The sequence below is a fragment of the Emydura macquarii genome, unplaced genomic scaffold (assembly GCF_026122565.2).
Source record: "Emydura macquarii macquarii isolate MOO-44397 ecotype Brisbane River unplaced genomic scaffold, CSIRO-AGI_Emac_v2 contig_968, whole genome shotgun sequence".
Lineage (NCBI taxonomy): Eukaryota > Metazoa > Chordata > Testudines > Chelidae > Emydura > Emydura macquarii.
Window position 1 is genome coordinate 1,440,017 of NW_027131105.1, and position 17,581 is coordinate 1,457,597.

General features: G+C 43.5%; 1 protein-coding gene and 1 long non-coding RNA gene across 6 annotated transcripts in view; one reads left to right on the forward strand and one right to left on the reverse strand.

Annotated features, from left to right (window-relative positions):
• Positions 1-7,502, reverse strand: part of RAF1 (Raf-1 proto-oncogene, serine/threonine kinase) — a 93,801-nt gene extending 86,299 nt beyond the window's left edge. For 4 of the 5 annotated variants that reach the window (XM_067543766.1, XM_067543763.1, XM_067543765.1 and 1 more), the window contains exon 1: positions 7,176-7,378. The gene's annotated coding sequence lies outside the window, so the exon portion shown is untranslated. Of the gene's footprint in view, positions 1-7,175; positions 7,379-7,402 lie in introns of those variants that run through there. The other variant, XM_067543764.1, reaches the window with a different exon arrangement.
• A 348-nt stretch (positions 7,503-7,850) lies between these two features.
• Positions 7,851-10,642, forward strand: LOC137150089 (uncharacterized). Its single transcript, XR_010918907.1, has 2 exons — positions 7,851-8,484; positions 9,268-10,642. It is a non-coding gene; the product is annotated as an uncharacterized lncRNA (long non-coding RNA).
• Positions 10,643-17,581: the final 6,939 nt, after the last annotated feature.

Consider the following 17,581-nt stretch of genomic DNA (forward strand, 5'->3'; position numbering starts at 1 on the left):
ATGCTACCATAGTGCTCTATAAACTAGGCAGTGGAAAAAAGGAATTTTGCAAGTGGAAAGAGGCAAGAGAACAAGGTTGTGGTCCATCACTCATCAGTCCAATAGGCAGTGAGTGGGTGCATTATGTAGAAACTCATCCCAAGAGAGGAGGTTACAGGACAGAGAATGGAAGGAGGTAAGAAATGAAATGTATCTTATGTTTTTCTCTCTAGCAATTCTCCCAAGCAGACTGAAAGAACCAATCTAAACACTGCAGAGAGAACCATATCCAGGTCTTCAGCAAATGAAGTATCCATAATCCAAGATCTTTGAAGTAATAAGACTAAAATAAGAAAGTGGTGCATGACAGAAATGCTCTAAATTAAAGAGAGAGAGATTAAAAGAGAGGAAGGAAAAGATTAGCAGAATAATGAATATAAGAATATAGAAAAATAGGCACATTAGTAATTGGATATGGAGCTTTAAACTTACAAATACCTGGTTTGGCCATGGAGATTGAACTATGCTCTCAAACCTAGAGATAGTCTAGATAGGGTCAAGACATTTTAAAAGTTGATAGAAGCTTCTGCAGATGTTACTATTCTCTACATAAATCAAAGGCTTTTCCAGACTTCTACTGATGTCAAATAGGCCAGCAACTTTCACAAACAATTAGTGAGTGGACAGGGAAGAGTGCAACCAAAATACAAACAAGCAGGCAGAGGGAGGACAGAGAGAAACCCATTTAAACGATACAAAAAAAAGCATTTGAGGAGACTAGAAAGACAGTCTTATATAAAACTTTAAAATGGCCATTTTATTAGAAAAAATTCCAAATGCCAAACCTCTAATATTTCAATTGTTATTAAAATTTATTTTCAAGTACACATAATTTCTTCATGTAAGTAATATCTTATTTTGCTAGGCTAAACTAATTCAGTACAGTTCTCTTTTAAACTCCTCAGATCCTTAATTCTACATTTCATGAAACACACTTGCCCTGGTAAATCAGATTTGCAGATAGGTTACACAGCCAACTAAAAAAATGCAGATGTCCACAGTGAGTGGGAAGTTTGTTCTGGTGAGCAGGAGGACCTATACCAATTTCTGCACAAAGTTTCTCATATTTGCAGTTGCAAAGACAACCTTTCAAATGTGAACTGAATCAGAACCAGGCAGTTTTTTGCCTTCTTAAGGCTACAGGTAGCGCTTGTGCCTCTACTGTTGCTCACCACTTTGTCAACTTCATTGTGATCTTGCTTAAGACTTGTGTCACTGCTGCTGTTCAGAATCCTATGGGCATCAGTGAAACTTAAAAATCATGTCAGTTATGAGCTACTATTGTTGCTTGGGGAAACTGTGGACAGCAGTAGCAACAGACACAAGAGTTATTCACAGGAGATGCAAACCCAAAAATTATAAATTAAGACCTCTTTTTTCCTCTCCTTGCAGCAGGCTGGGCTGAGGGAACAGTGTACAGTGGCAGTGGAGATCTACTTCCCTTGCAGCAGTGAAGAAGCTATGGAGGGGGGAGGGGGGAGGTAAGCTCCTTCTCCCTTCCAGAAACTACAGGAAGGAAGGCAAAAGGTCCTTAAAATATGTACTACTCAATGCTGATATGAAGGAACCCCATGCAGGATCCAGAGACAGCAGCTTGGTAGAAATCTCAGCATCCTCTCCTTCCAGTGTAGCTGGCCTCATCAGAGCATTGCCCTCCCAGACCCTGTTGGTTTCATCCTTTCATACCTACCACAGGTTAGTAATTATCTGCCACAATTTACAAGCATTGAATACAACAGTCTTTCCCACCACCTCAGCAAGCCACTGTCTGGTTTACACATAAAGAGTAGACAGAGCAGGGAGCAGAAAATGATCAGAGAATAAAAGTCACAATACTCTTCCTCTCTAAAGAGTGAGAATGGGGTTTAGTAGCAGGAGTGCAACACAGAATGGGGTTTCCCACTCTCCCCAAGTCATCCAGGTGTCAGAAAGAGAGAAGAGGGGACCTCCTCGCTCCTTGAAGCAGGGCAATTCTGTGTCTCTCTTTCTTGCTAAGTCTCCAGCTTAGCATCTCCATTGGGCAATTCTTTCAACAAACACTGATTTTCAAAATTCTAGCTTGCTCTCCAGTAAAAAGTTAAGAAAAGCAATTCTAAGCCCCCATTACATTAAAAAAATCTAAAATTGTGAGCCAGCTTTAATTAATATGGTTAACCCACACCACACCCAGCTGCAAGTCAATGAAGCAACCTTCTTCAGTTTGTGATCTAAAAATATACTTACAAGATGTCCCAACTGTTCTTAAGTGATACTACGTATATCTATTGGAATGCAATACAAATTAACACCCTTTTGTGGGTGATTTATGAAAGAACAGAAACAGTTTTGGATCAAACCAATAACAAAGATGCAGTGCAACACACAATTTTGAATCTGAATTGGAGCAGTCTAACATAACATAATAAACAAGAGAAGACAGGCAGCACTGAAGTATATAAGTGAAATACGCAGATAGCAGGCCTCAGGTAGTGTATGTAGCCAGTGAAACGATTCAACCAAAGTGTAAAATGGAATAAGACACTGCAGAACAGAAAGATCAGGCTAAATATCAGGATGGTCTCAAGATAGAAAACAAATTCTTATTTCCCCAATAGCGTAAAGGAAACAAGCCAGCATTGCCATATGCATTACATGAAAGGCCCATTGGTTTTAACTCTTGACAAAACAGCCTAGGCAATCAGCTTTGATTGGTTTGAACACATGCTCTGCTTCATTTAGGAAAATAGGCAGGATATCTGTTTTTGGAGCAGACACTAGAGAGGGATGGCAGAACTTCCACACACCTGCAACTGCAAACACTGACCAAGATTTATTTTTGTATTGCTCATATGAGCATTTTTGTATTGTAATCCTTGTTTCAAAAAACTATTTTTTTCCTCATCAGAAATAAGACAAAAGCTCCAGAAAACATTTGGAGTCAATCAGTATTGACTATATCCCATGAAAATAAACATCTACTGATACAAAGTCCATTTATCAGTGGTTCTTACATTTCTTAACTCTAAACTCTACTGAGAGATCACGGCTATACTCAATCACAAAATTCTCACAGAGGGCAGGTCAACACTTAAAAAGCTGCAGCGGCTTTAATGAAGATGCTACTACACCGAAAGGAGAGCTTCTTCTCTCAGCACAGTTCATCCACCTCCATGAGAGGCGATTGCTATGTCGATAAGAGGACCTCTCCCATCGACATAGTACCGTCTACACCAGAGGTTAGGTCAGTATAACTACATCACTCAGGAATGTGGGTTTTTCATACTCCTAAGTTATATACTTATACCAGCGTAAATTTGTAGTATAGACCTGGCCTGACAGTATTTCATTTATTGGACTCTAATGTAACCACAATAACAATTTAATACACAAAAGGGCATGTTCCATTAAACTATAAAATGTTATCATCCAGAACTCCAACAAAATCACCTTTGCATGGAACAGATTACATTTATTGTATAAACACAATATTCAAGTGACTAAAGAAGTAAACATTCAGCCACTGCTTTCCAAAGTAAAATAGTCATTTACAAAAAATACTGTGCAAGTAGCAAGAGCCAATAATCCACTGAGAATTAACTGTACACAGAATTTTGTATCTAAATTCAGCCTCTCCTTTTAGCAGTACTAGAGCAAATACATAACTGAATGCATTCCAAGATTATTCATGTGCTCAACTATACCAGGCATACATACAAACTTCAAGTTATCGCAGAACTGCAAAAGCAACTAATTCATAGCCATTCCTAAAAAGAGTTTAATTTTGTAAAGACCAAAAAGGTAGCACTTTTGCCTCACTGAACTCTGTTGTTATATTTCAGGGATGGTCAAACTTACTGACCCGTCCAAGCAGCATACAACAATCTTCAGAAGTTTGAGAGCTGGGGTGTGCCTGCTGGGGCTCAGGACTTCAACCCTGCAGCAGGGTGGTGGGGCTCAGGGCTTCAGCCCCGCAAGCCCTGGCAGGTGCACCCCATGGGGCTGAAGCCACAAGACCCCCCCTCCCTGCTGGGCAGAAGCCTCTAGCCCACCCCTGGGCAGAAGCCCTGAGTTCCTCACCCCAGTTTGATAGGTGGAGGGGCAGGCACGTAGGAGGCTCCAGGAACCGTAGTTTGGCCACTTCTGATTTGATCAGTGACATGAATTATCAACTCAGGATTCTAGTCAGTCTTCTAAGAGAACTTGTCCTATGTATGTATTTAACATATCTCAAATTTCTGCTTTAGAAGTTTTCTTGCAACAAATACATGCCACAAAATACAAGAGAATTTGTTAGAATTTGTTTATCCAGTGTCCATGTGCAACCCACCTTGATCCTGTCATCACAAATAGTAGGTATTAAGTTGATATAATTTGGCCAGAAATAGTAGCACATTTTCTCCCTGATACTTTCATATTTCCTCTTCAGTAAAGTCAATTACAACTGTTGCAAAATAAAACATCTAGTCTTGGCGATATTAAGTATGTACACAAACTGCATGATGAATGTGCTTCAAATTTAATAATCCATTATAGGTAATCTTTGCAGATCAATATTACCACCACAGTTTGTCAGGTTTGTATTATTAAAGAAATTACGCTCATGAAATAAGTTAAAGATCTTAAGTGTAGGACCCTACCAAATTCATGGTTCATTTTCATAAATTTCATGGTCATAACATTTTTGAAGTCTTGAATTTCACGGTTTCAGATATTTAAATCTTAAATTTCACGGTATTGTAACAAAGCATGAATATGCATTTTAAAATGGCAAAATATAAACATGTAAAGACCTTAAGACTCAGTATTTCTCAAATTGGAGGTCCCGACCCAAAAGGGCGTCGCAAGGCTATTGCACGGGGAGTTGCAGAATTACCACCCCTGCTTCTGTGCTGCCTTCAGAGCTGGGTGGCTGGAGAGCAGCAGCTGCTGGCCAGGTGCTCAGCTCTGAAGGCAGCACCCCTGCCAGCAGCACCAGCACAGAAGTAAGGGTGGCAATACCGCGACCTCCCCTACAATAGCCTTGCAATTCCCTTTTGGGTTGGGATCCCCAGTTTGAGAAATGCTGTGCACTTCTGTATGCTTTTACCCTATAACACAGGGTAAAAACACATAAAAGACCAGATTTCATGGGGGAAGCCAGATTTCACTGTCCATGATGCATTGGCCACGAATTTGGTAGGGCCCTATTTATGTGTGTCAACACAATTTAGTAACCAAGAGTAATCTAGAGAGACATTAACTATTTAACCTAAATCAAATTAAGACCATATTAATTCTGAATGAGAATGTCCGCACAGGGTTTTAATGCTATTTAACTAATCTACTTTAAATTCACAATTTTAGTTAATTTGGATTAATTTTCCTCAATCTCCCTGTGTAAACATAATGTAAGTGTACTTCATCTTTATACAACAAACAGATCTATTAATTAGTCAGTGTTTGTAGAACACTATATAAATATTAGCCATTTATAAGCTTTTCAAGACAGATTATAATTTTTAATCCTTTTACATAGTCTTTTTCAAATATTTTCCATCCACCACAGTTGGCCTCAGTTTCTGTGGAGCCCCAGGCAAGTAAAGTGTGCAAGGACCCACTTAATTTCCTTCTCTACTTGGCATGCATATGACAATCTCCAACTGCCTCTTAAAGGACTGGAACACATCCCCAGCTTGACAATCCCATTTCAGTTGGTTCTGAGATCCCAAAGCCTCTGGTGAACTCCTTTCATTTATGGATGCCATTTGAAGGCTATTGAGGTAGAAGGCAACATCAGGCATGTACGTTTCAGAATCTGAGCCAAGAGACATGACAACTGTACAAGAGGATGCTATTTAGAGACAGGCCATGTGTGTACCCATGAGGGTCTTAGATAAGTGAACTCTACATAATAGCATAATCATAAAGTACTGCTCCAGAGAAAGGCCTTATCTATATTGCAAAATTGCCCAAGTTTAACAAAAATCATAATTTTGAACAGATTTGATTAAATCACTTTAAAAAAAACCCTGAAAAGATGCTCTTATTTCAGTTCACAAAAGGTTTATTTAATTTGAGTTTAAACTGAGAACTGGTTTAAGCTTAACCAAACTACGTAGCACCAAAACTGAAATACCAATGTCCCACACAGTGGTTTGGACTGTGTTTAAAAACTGATTCATTTAACCATATGAAATACATGTACACTTTCTAGTCTCAATGCAGTAAAGCAGATCAAGGTGACAGTGAGGCTTAGTGGGCCACTGCTGTGCCAGTCGATCACTAGACACTTGGCACAATAATCCCCAGTTCTATGCAATATTAGTATAGCTCCAAATACATCATTTCAGTTCAGATAAATATGAAACAGCATCCCATCCTTTGCCAGGGTAACCTTCCAGGTGCTTCTAGATGCCCATTGCTCACCTGTTCCACCAGACCCAGGACACAGTGCCTGGGGATTAAAAAAAAAAAAAAAAACCCCGATGGAGGAGGAACTAGCTAAAATCGGATTCGGAAGGTCCGTACAAACTCCTCAGGTACACGGCGCGCCCCACGCTACTCAGCCGCTTGGCTAACGTCACCCCCAACAAGCCCCTTAAGAGCCTCTCCTCCCGGCCGCAGAAGGGAACGAACGATACCGTCTCCCGGCTCCAAGTCACCTCTGGGGGGCTCCCATGGACTCCGCCAGACGGAAGAGCACGGCCGAGACTGGCCACCCTTCGCCTGACCCGCAGCGCTTTGGGACGGAGGAGCCCCCCCGCCCCCTCCTTGGCATCTTCTGCGGCGCTGGGTCCGGCCGCTGCACAGGCTGCGCCGCGCCAGGAGCGCCCTGCTCAGGGCCCAGGCCGGGCAGGGACCCAGCTGCAAACGACGCACAGGGACATCGGGCTGCCTCCGCCCTGGCCCGTTCCTTCCACGCTCCCGGCGCAGGGGCAGCCCAGGGCCCTCCGCCCACGTCGGGGGAAGAGAGGGTCAAACTCGCTGACACCCGCTGCCCAGCGGGGCGGCGGCATCTCCTCCCCGGGCGGGTCAGTGTCCCCGGGGTTCAGCGACGGGGCAGGGAGCCGCTGACTCCGCTCCAGGGAAGGGGAGCCCGGCCGGGGGAGGAGAACCCACCGTTACTCCGTCCCCTCCCTGACCCTGTCCCTGTCCCTGTCCCTCCGCACTGCCCGTACCTCCCCCGCGCAGGCTCCGCAGCTCCCCGACTCGCTCCTCACTCGTCGGCGCCGCTCGTTCCGCTGCCCATCTAAAATGGCGGCCTCACCCTGCGCGAGACATTTCTCGCGAGCCCATCGATCGGGCCGGCGCTCGGCTCCTCCTCCTCCCCCCGCCAGGCTGGGCCGAGCCGAGCTGAGCCATGGATGAGGGAGAGCGACCGACCGACAGACAGACACAGACCCACCTTCTGTCCCGCCCCCTGCGAGCGGGGGCAGCAGGAGGGGATTAAAAACGGCCTCGGCTCAGGAGGCTGCCCTGTCTAGCTTCTTGCTCCCTCCGCCCCCAGCCTCGCTGAGGAGAGCTCGGCTTGCCCGCTGTAGCCGCTCCGTTGAGTCTGCTGCTCTTCCCCTGGAGGGAGGGCCCCTGGGAGCGGGGTGCCCCTGCTGCAGTTCTTGAGGTAGCTCGGGCTGCTTCTATCATCAGGAGGCGAGGGCCCGGGTTCCCCCAGAGAGCTCGGGTACGGCAGGTTCGCTTGCGCTGACCTATTTGTGGTTGAGGCTGTGCTCCAATTTGTCTCCAGCCCCTGTAAAAGCAACTACAGCAGCGTGCGGGAAAACCACGTTCTCAACGTTGTGGAGACATCATCAACCTACTGAGGATGACGCAGTGCATGTGTGTATCTCTTGCAGGGCCTATGTTGACCCTACCAGCCCTCCAGAAGCTGTCCCCCATTCTCTGTTACACTGACCAGTCAACACAGTTTTAAACTCTACTGTTCAAGGCTCACAGAGCAGAAGCCACCCTGTGTTTTTGAAATGCCTTTTCTTGGTTTCCTACCTTGGCAAACACACCTTGTTGTGTGCAACAAATCAGTTGACCATGCCAGTTCCTCACACTAGATGTGCTCCTGTCTGGAGTAGGCAGGACCAACTCTTCTGTACATGGACCAACTGTAGAAACATGGGCATCTCATACATGAGCAGATTGCTCAGGCAACGGGGTATGACAGGGCTCAGGAGCAGTGCAGTGTGAAAGCAAAGGACCTACATCAGAGAAACCACAAGGTGAGGGAGCACAACAATAGATCTGGGTACTTGGGTGCTGCATGCCATGCTTTGCAAAGACCCCACCAGCACTCTGTAGATCACTGTGGATACCAGGAGACCCCTCCTCCTCCCCCCCTGCCGCCATGAACAGCAGGGAGAGGGAGATGGGGTTGGGGGACTCCAGTAATGCTGCAAGCCTGGAGCTATTTGAGATTGCCATAGTCTAACCAGTCCCACCAGGCAAAAGCGGATGAGCCTGGTGAAGGGAAAGAGAAGTTGGGTAAGTCTGTATATTTATTTTTCCTTACAATGTTTAAATTTAAAGATGGCACCTAGCCTATCCCCAAGTTAACAAGACAAAAGGTATTGACTTCATGGTTTTACTCATACGAGAGAAGGTAGAGACACAACAAAAAGAGGTCAAGTTGGCAACAGCTTTCTTTTCCCCTTGTGGTAGGCTGGAGGGGGGTCATGCAAACACTTTGTTTATGTGCATTTGGACATCTGTTTTATCTTTCTAGAGATTTCAATCAACCTTTCATGGAGATGCTCTGCATTCATCTCCCAAAGGTTTCTAGGGATAGCTGCTTTATTTTTTTCTCCATGGTAAGACACTGTTCCATGCCACTCTGTGATGAATTTGGCTGGCACTACTGCAGTAAACAGGATAGTGGTATATGGGCCTAAGTGGCTTCAGGAAACCAGTAGCAGCTGTGCTTTCTGTGCTTTTGACCCTCCAGAGTGAGATCAGCTAAAATGATCACCGCCACTGGAAATACAGCCAATATACGCTGCCATTGCCCTATATCCATAACCATGGAATAAGGACCAAAATGTTATAGCTTCATGCAACAGAAAATCCCTCCTCCGCACCCCAGTCCCTGATACGCCATATTCACCATGGCTTGGGCTGGAGAGCAGCGCTGTGCCAAGACACTCCAAAGCTGAAGTATCAATAAGCATTTCTTATTCAAAATATTTGTGGGACTAAGGGAAGGGAGTTTTGAAACATATCTTTTCCTTTCCAGTGTGACTGTAAATCCCATCTATCTGTTTTTATTAGCAACTTCTGATGTGATAGCCTTGAGGGATGCCCCTCTGTGCCTGTAGAACACAGGAGAAGAAATAAGAGGATGAGGGAAGCAGGATCTTGCACAACATGTCATGCCAAAGCTGCATTGGACTGTGAACAAAGGGGTTGGAGGGCCAATATGACAAAGAGCATGGAGAAAGAGGAGAAGGTGACTCAGGAGTTCCAGCAAGACAAGGAGAGGAAAATGCATACATACATAAAGGGTCTTCTCGGACAGTAAACACAAATGCTTCAGCCCCTGGTTGACCTCTATGGGTCCAAAAATCCCAGACTTTCTACCCTTTGTAATCCTTGGAGGACTCCATGGTTGCCATTCACTATACCCCCCTACATAACATGTCACATTACTACCCTACCACTCCATGCCAGGGAACAGCAAGGAACACTGCTTTACATACACCAACTGCGGTTCACACAGGACAATTTATGAGTAGCCATAATGGACTACATTTGTGCATTCAAATGGACATAAGCATTTATTTCCTTTCTAATTTAAAATGTTCATCCCATTAAGTTGAAAATTCTGTATACATTGGCTTTGGTTTTGTTTGGGTTTTTTTTCCACATTGTATTTCTGCACTGTTCTTCCTCTACACCCCCCGACTCAATAAAGTTCTATTTTTGGATAATCAAATTATCTTTATTAGTTCACAACAAATATTGCAGAATGCATAGTGGTAGTCAGAATGAACAATACTTGTAAATGCACAACAAATACCACATAATTCATAGCTTTAGGAAGAGATGCAGTCATTTATTAATGTACAACAACCACTACCATAGTTCTTAGCAGCACCCAAAGCTGCAGGCCCAGACCACCACATAACAATACTGTCTCTGATCATTAAAGTGCTCTTTTAAAGCCTCCCTCAACCACATAGCTCTATGTTGGGCTCTTGTAATGGCTCTTGTGTCTGGCCATTCAAAGACAGCAGCCCCACCTCCTCCTTTCACCTTGGCACCAGTTTTTCCCCCTTTGCCTCACAGACATTATTAAGGATATGATTTGGTTATGGATTTTGTGACTTTAACAGATCTCCCTGGGCAGTAGGGCTTGGGCTTCAGCCCCAACGTTACCATACCAGTAGTACAAGGGGCCTACCATCAATCAAACGTTACCCCTGCAAACCTGTTACCGGAAGTCCCGATTCATCCGCCCACCTGTCACTGGAAGTCCCTCCTAACCGGTAACCTGACATCCAGTCCCGCCCTAGGTTATGACTTCTGGGTCAAGATGGGCACCTGATGGGAAGCGGGTAGTGCGATCCCTTCAAGAATGTCCCCTGCCTGCTCCCTACCAATAGGAGAGGGTTTCGCCCCTACCGGATGGCCCGAAGAGCAGGATTGGACCCCAAATGGAAGCTGGCGGTGTGACCCCTTTGCCAATTGGCATGCGTTTCACGCCGAGAGCAGGATTGGCCCAGAAAGGGCACGAGGAGGAGCGGGGCGCCCTCTTCGCCAATCAGAGTGGGCTTAGGCCGTCCCAGAAGGGAAAGGTGCACCAATCAGGGATGGGGTGGAATCTCTGAGGCTCGGTGCTTGGTTGGGAAGTAGCACCGCCTCCGGAAGTCTCAGGGCCTTTAAAGTGTCTCGTTTTCAATACCACGTGGTCCACAGCTCATGGAAAAGCGCCAAGAGAAGAACATGGATGCCTTCACCACTCCCGTGAGGCCTTCGGAATCTGTTTTGGCTCCTAAGGCCTTGGCCCTCCCTGCGTAGAAAGCGCTACATCAGCGACAGTTCTGAGGACAGCCCTTTGGCTCAGCCTCTGTTCGACACACCAAAACCCAAAACCCAAGCAACCGTGAGGCAGCCCGACGAGTCAGACAGCCTCACATTGTCTGTCCCCATGGAGGAAGGCGGCTCGCGAGAGTCGCCGGCGGGCCAGACTGAAGCAAAAGACGCGGTGCAGGTAACGGAACGAGCATGGGGGGAGTGATGGGGTAAGTAACCAATCCGGGTTGTGTAGAACTAAAAACAAAAACAAAAGCCAAGTCGTAGAGACTTACAGCTATTTCTTTCTGAAAATCTCTCGACAGATCGACGATGCCTTTCTACAGGCCTTTGAGACCCTCCACATTGGTAACCCTGTGAGAGTATATCAATCATGCGTCAGCTGTTTTTGCTTGTGTGTGAAACACCGATCTGAGAGGGAAACAGCAAAATGGAAGAATGAACCAGCTCATGGGACACTGTAAAAGGGCATGTTAAACCAGGCGGTTAATAAAAATTGTTTAAATTTGTCAGCATGACCGTGTTCCTCCATACTTGTGTTAGTAAACAGGTATTACGAGTGACAGCCATGTCAACGCAGGCGGCTCTTTTTAAAAAAATATATTACACCCCTGGGGAAATTGGGAGCTTAGGAGGGGTGAACTCTCTTTTTCAAGCGGCCAAAAAGCATAGTGAAACTTTGAACAGGGGAGTGGTAACAGCCTGGCTTTCGGACCAGGACACTTACACTTTACACAAACCAACTCAAATACGTTTTAAAAGAAACCAGATGGTTGTTTCAGACGTGGACGCGCAATGGCAGGCAGATTTGGTGGATATGCAAAGGTTCGCCAAACACAACAGCGGTTTTAAGCACATCTTAACAGTGATAGACATTCTATCCAAATATGCCTGGGCCTTTGCACTTATGCCCTTTGTCCACGTAAGATTGACACATCGCACAAAGTTTTAGACAGGCATTCGACTTCATTTTTGGACGCATCTTCTGCATGACCATCAAAATACTCTTGGGACCGACAATACAGTCTGCAGGTAGGACATCTCAGTGGCGTGCCCAGATTGTCCGAATACGTTGCGCTCAAGCAGAGGCGGCAACGGTATCCGCAAGAGTGGTCGTGACTGAACACTGTGTGGCAAAACTCACAATAATTTTTTGCCCCAAACAACCTTTTCACATCCAAAACCCCATAGTAATGCTCATCGTGCAGCAGGATGAAAAATGTCTTGGGGTACACCAAACCCCCCGTTTTAAAAACCCCCCACCTCCCTTTCATCGTGTAAACCACCACCTGTATGCTGACACACAAATGCTGTTCAAGTGACGCCATGTCACTGAGCAAAACCCTTTTTTGGTCTGACCAACCCAGTTTTTCATGCAACTTTCTCGCCCCGTCTAACAATTCTGCATCTGTAGGTTTGTGGTCGGACATGAGCCCACCCGCAAACAGATAGGTACCGGTGTAAGCCAGGTCCACTAAACACTGTCTCTTTTTATGGATGATTTGACAGTTGAGGATAGAATTTAAAACCCTACAGCTGCCCCCACCCATGTTTTTCACAACTGTCACAATGAGGCGTAACGTCCCATCGACGTGCACCTCTCTGTTACTCTGCAACAGTTTAGAGGCTTGATTTAAGAAATCCTCAGCAGACAGGTTGTCCCTATTTCTTCTGACCAAAAAAAAAAGGGTTGTTTAAATTACGACCCTCTAAACGTAACTGAACGTAATCGTCCAGGTCTAGCCTGACACTAACATCATCGAGCACCGACTGTATCCCTCTGTGCACGGCTTCAATGACCTGCTCAGCTGAACTGATTCGCTCAAGATTGACAAAACGAAATTCCTCACAATACACCAAACCCTTAAATCTAGGTAACTCCCTTTGCCAGCTTCTCACCCGCTCCGTATACACATCGGGGCTGGGGTCATTTGGGGGTTCTTCTACAGGGCCGTCTTCTATGTCAGACTCCAAGGGGTCATCAGGAGCAGATGGGGACCCACCTAGAGAGCTTTCCGAATCAGAGTCACCACCACCCCACAAGTCAGTTTCCACCTCCCCATTCTCAGACACGCCAGTTTGAGAATCTCCACTAGGGGGCATCTCTTTTTGTTTTTTTCTCATCACCTCTTTAGCCTTTTTAAAAATTTTTACAATGACCCTGGCCCATAACTTTTTGGCAGCCATTCATCTATCCCTCAAATGACATCCCCCGTTTTTATTACACTTTAATGGTCGGGTGCCCCTTTTCATGACTAGCTGTGCAGCTTCAGAGCCACCCTCTGGAAAACGGAAATATTTTTCAACGTATTTATCAAGAGCTTTTGCATTTTTTACATGGTTTCTGGTTATTCTTTCTTCTGGAACCCTGGAGAATACAGCGCCCATCAGCTCTCTGAATGAAGTGTCATATTCGCCCATTTACTCTCTGAACGAAGTGTGATATTCACCCATTCGCTCTCTGAACAAAGCGTCATATTTTTCCCACATCTTTTTTACAATACCAAAGAGCTGCATCAAATATATTGAGGCGGGGACCTGGTTTTTAATAATTCTCAGATTCCCCAAGCATCGTGGGAGCTTTCAGTCCTTGGTTTTTGATTCACAACCCCTAGAGCGTGTGCTCCGGGTTTCTGAATGCGTGTGTTTTCGCTCACAGTTAGCTCAGGGCTTGGTGTGGTGTCGACCGCTGAGGAACTGGAGGTGTGTTAGTGCTTTTTACCAGAGTCCTTGGGCTTGACATATCTGAGCTTGGGACTTTCCTGATGCTTCATCTGGGCTCCTCTGCTGTTTTGAGCTGGCGTCGTTAACGGTCTTGGAGAAGATTTCTGGTTCTTTGGAGGTGTCCTTGGAACTCCAACTACAACAGCGTCAGGAAAGCAGGCCATGCCTGATTAGGAAAACAGATGTTCCAATTTAGCATCAACTATAACATTTTTAAAAAATGTAACTTTACCACACTGGCAACATATTTGTTTAAAATAAAAAGCACATAAACAAATATATTTACCGGACTTCATCTCTCTGTCAGTCGCTGACAGTGGTGATTTTTCCTCTTTCCTTTATCTTTTGAGCTTGTTTACCCCCAGGTTTAAAGTTCTTTCATGTTTTGACCATTCTGTAAAACAAATACAACATTATTATAAAATGGTTTTATCAGCTTTTAAAATAAAATACTCATTTTAATCTTTCCATACTATTTTTAAAATGTCTATTTCAGGCTGTACGACAGACATGGATTTCTACCCCTAGTGTATCCTAGTTTGCCACTAGGCCCCAAAACCAAAATGTACAATAAAATATTTTTTAAATCCCCCCAACCATAACTATCTCTACCCCAAGGCCCAGCAACAATTAAAACATATCACCATGTGCTCAGACTAAAAAAAAAACAGTTTTAAACACCCCAGAATACTTTTCAAGAAAATCACTGTTTAACACCACCTTTTGCACAGAATTTAAAAACACAGTCATTTAAAACACCCTTATCTCTAGCCCCAACAGCAACTCAAACTTAAAAAAAAAAATGTAAAACACACCATCAAAATACTTTTCAAGAAACACACCTCTTAACTTAGCTCAAGGCCTGCCTCACAAACAACAATTCAAGCATTAAAAACACACCACCTTTTGCACAGAATGAAAAAAATCCCGAGTCAGCTTTAAACATATAAAATACTTTTTAAAAAAAATAAACCCTGGCCTCACCAACAATTAAAACATATCACCATGTGTTCAGACTTTAAAAATAAATAAATAAATAAACAACAATTTAAAACACACCATCAAAATACTTTTAAAAAAACCTCCACACTTATCTCTAGCTCACCCTGTGCTCAGACTAAAATCCTCCAGGCAGTTTTAAACACACCATAATACTTTTCAAGAATCCCACTGATTAACTTAGCTCAAGGCCTGCCTCACAAACAACAATTCAAGTGTTAAAAACACACCATCTTTTGCACAAAATGAAAAAAAAAATCCCCACAGTCAATTTAAATACATAAAATAAACCCTGGCCTCACCAACTTTAAAAAAAAAAAAAACATTTTAAAACACAAATTCAAAAACCAATTGCAAATATTTACCTTCCACCACAGGTTAAAGACAAGCTGGCACACGTGTAACTGCACTTTTTGAATGAAAGAACAAGCATAATTTGAGTTAGTATGATACCACAAATGCATCAAACCCTCCACCCTGCAACCTGTTTAATACCCAGGTTTTAAAAAAAAAAATTAAACAGCATTAAACCCCAAGTATATAGTTAAAAAATAGGGGGGTTTATCTTGCCCTGGTGAAAGGCTGCTTGAAGGTGCTGTTTCCATGATCAATAGATCACATTGCAATAAAGACACATATCATCCTTAGTAAGGATAGCATGAACAAAAGAGTAACATTATATAATATATACATTTTTCGGAGTTAAGAATAAGCAACATACCTAGTCCAGCAGCAGTTCAAATAGTGTCTGTTAGGAGAAAGGACAGTCTTCAAAAAAGCTGAGGTTTTTATACCATTCTGAGTCTTTCAAAGTCCAGTTAGCAAGTTGATTTGATCACTACATCTCTTAATTAATGCATACCTCACCCCAAATGTTCCCTTTTGTAACATGCACAACTAGTTTTTGAGATCTGTATAACTGGGGTACTTTTTTAAAAAATTTTTAAATTAAAATAACATTTTCCTGTTTGAATGAAACTGTAGGGCCTTCTTATAGTATTAAACAGTAATTGCCATACATAACAGTCCTTAATGTTTCTTTGTACTACCCCCGCCCCTCCTCTGACTCCAGGACCTTGCAGATATCAATGAATGGCTTGGGGTTTGTTTGTTTTTTTTAATGCTTAAAAGCTTTGAAATAAAAATGTGCGTACTACAGCCATAGTAAACACCCATAGCTTTTAAATATTTGATTGTTCTTACAACAAATTTTTTTTTTTTAAATAAAAAAATATGCTGAAACCGTAAAACATTTTAAAAATAAAATGGATGTACCACAACCATAGTACACCCTCTACAAATAACATTGATTGTTATTACAACAAATGCTTTTTTTAAAATATGAAAGGTATGGTGGAGGCTTTGATTTTTTATTTTGGTTGTTGTTAATATAGTATTTTAAACCTGTCATGACTTTGAGTTGCTAGGAGAAAAAATGACCCACCAATTCCTGAGGCTTTATTTTTTAAACTGTCCAATCGCATTCTACAAACTCCCAAAGTAATATTTAAACTATCCAATAGCATTCAGTCACCTCCCTTACTGTGAGTGAGACCCAGCAGACCTAATTACCTGATCACTAACTAACCCTAATGGAAACAAAGGTTGGCTCCTTGGAATTCAGTGGAGTGGGGTGATGAGTCAGAGCCATTGTACTCAGACACGTCTGAAACATTTCTGTTTTTTACAGATTTTTTTTCCTTTTATTTTAAACGCTTCTCCTCCCCCATGGGTTTCTACTACACACATTTCAGCTTTTTGCTGTAAATACACAAAGACACAATAGCTGGGTTCTCACAAAAACGTTTTTTTTATTTAAAAGACATGCAGCCACCTTGAAACATAATATATATATTAGGCCCACACAGACCATCTTACAGAAACACAGAGAGTCACAAAGTTCCTTTTCAATACTTTTATTTACAGCTAACAAGCCTGATATCGCATGTAGGGCCCCTCACCATTCTCTAATTTAATCCTCTTGGATTTCTTACAAATAGTCTGCTTCCTAAGTAGGGCTCTGTAACTTTTTGTGCGGACCAGACAATCCATATAACACTCTAAATAGGCATCCTCCAGTTTGGTCATTTTCTTTAAAACACTGCCGGAGTCTTAACCGAATTGCACAGCCTTTACCAAGGTCACCCCTTGTGCAAAATGTTCTTGAGTTAAGCAGCAACATTGCATAACATAACTTATGGCAATAACAGAATTCAACAAGCTTTCAAAACATAATTCAGCACACAGGTCCCAAAGCTTGCAGTTTATATCTTCTGAAGTCCAAGTCATGCAGTCATGGTCCCATTGGCCTGGAGCGTCTATGACACAACCCTCACAATCTTCAAAAAACTTTTTCCCTAAGACAGTGATTAAGGATAGCATAAACAGCAACACGTACAATAGCCCGCATGACTTTTTTACGCTCATGACGTGGCACCAGCTCAGTTTGTTCCATGCCAAGACTCCTCTTAAACTCCATATAGGCGTCATCCTCAGGGTCATCCTCTTCATCGATTTGTATCAGCGTTGAGCAGAAACAAGATGGGTCCGATTCATCTACGGTGTCTGATGCAACGTTGTTTGGGGTCACCTGCTGAGAGATTTTCAGAAAAGAAATAGCTGTAGGTCTCTACGGCTTGGCTTTTGTTTTTGTTTTTAGATCTACACAACCCAGATTGGTTACTAACCCCATCACACTCCCCAACCATGTTCGTTCCTTTACCTGTGTCTCGTCTTCTCCTTCGGTCTGGCCTGTCAACGACTCTGTGGGGACGGACAACGTCAGGCCGTCAGACTTGTCGGGCTGCCTCATGGTCGCTCGGGGTTC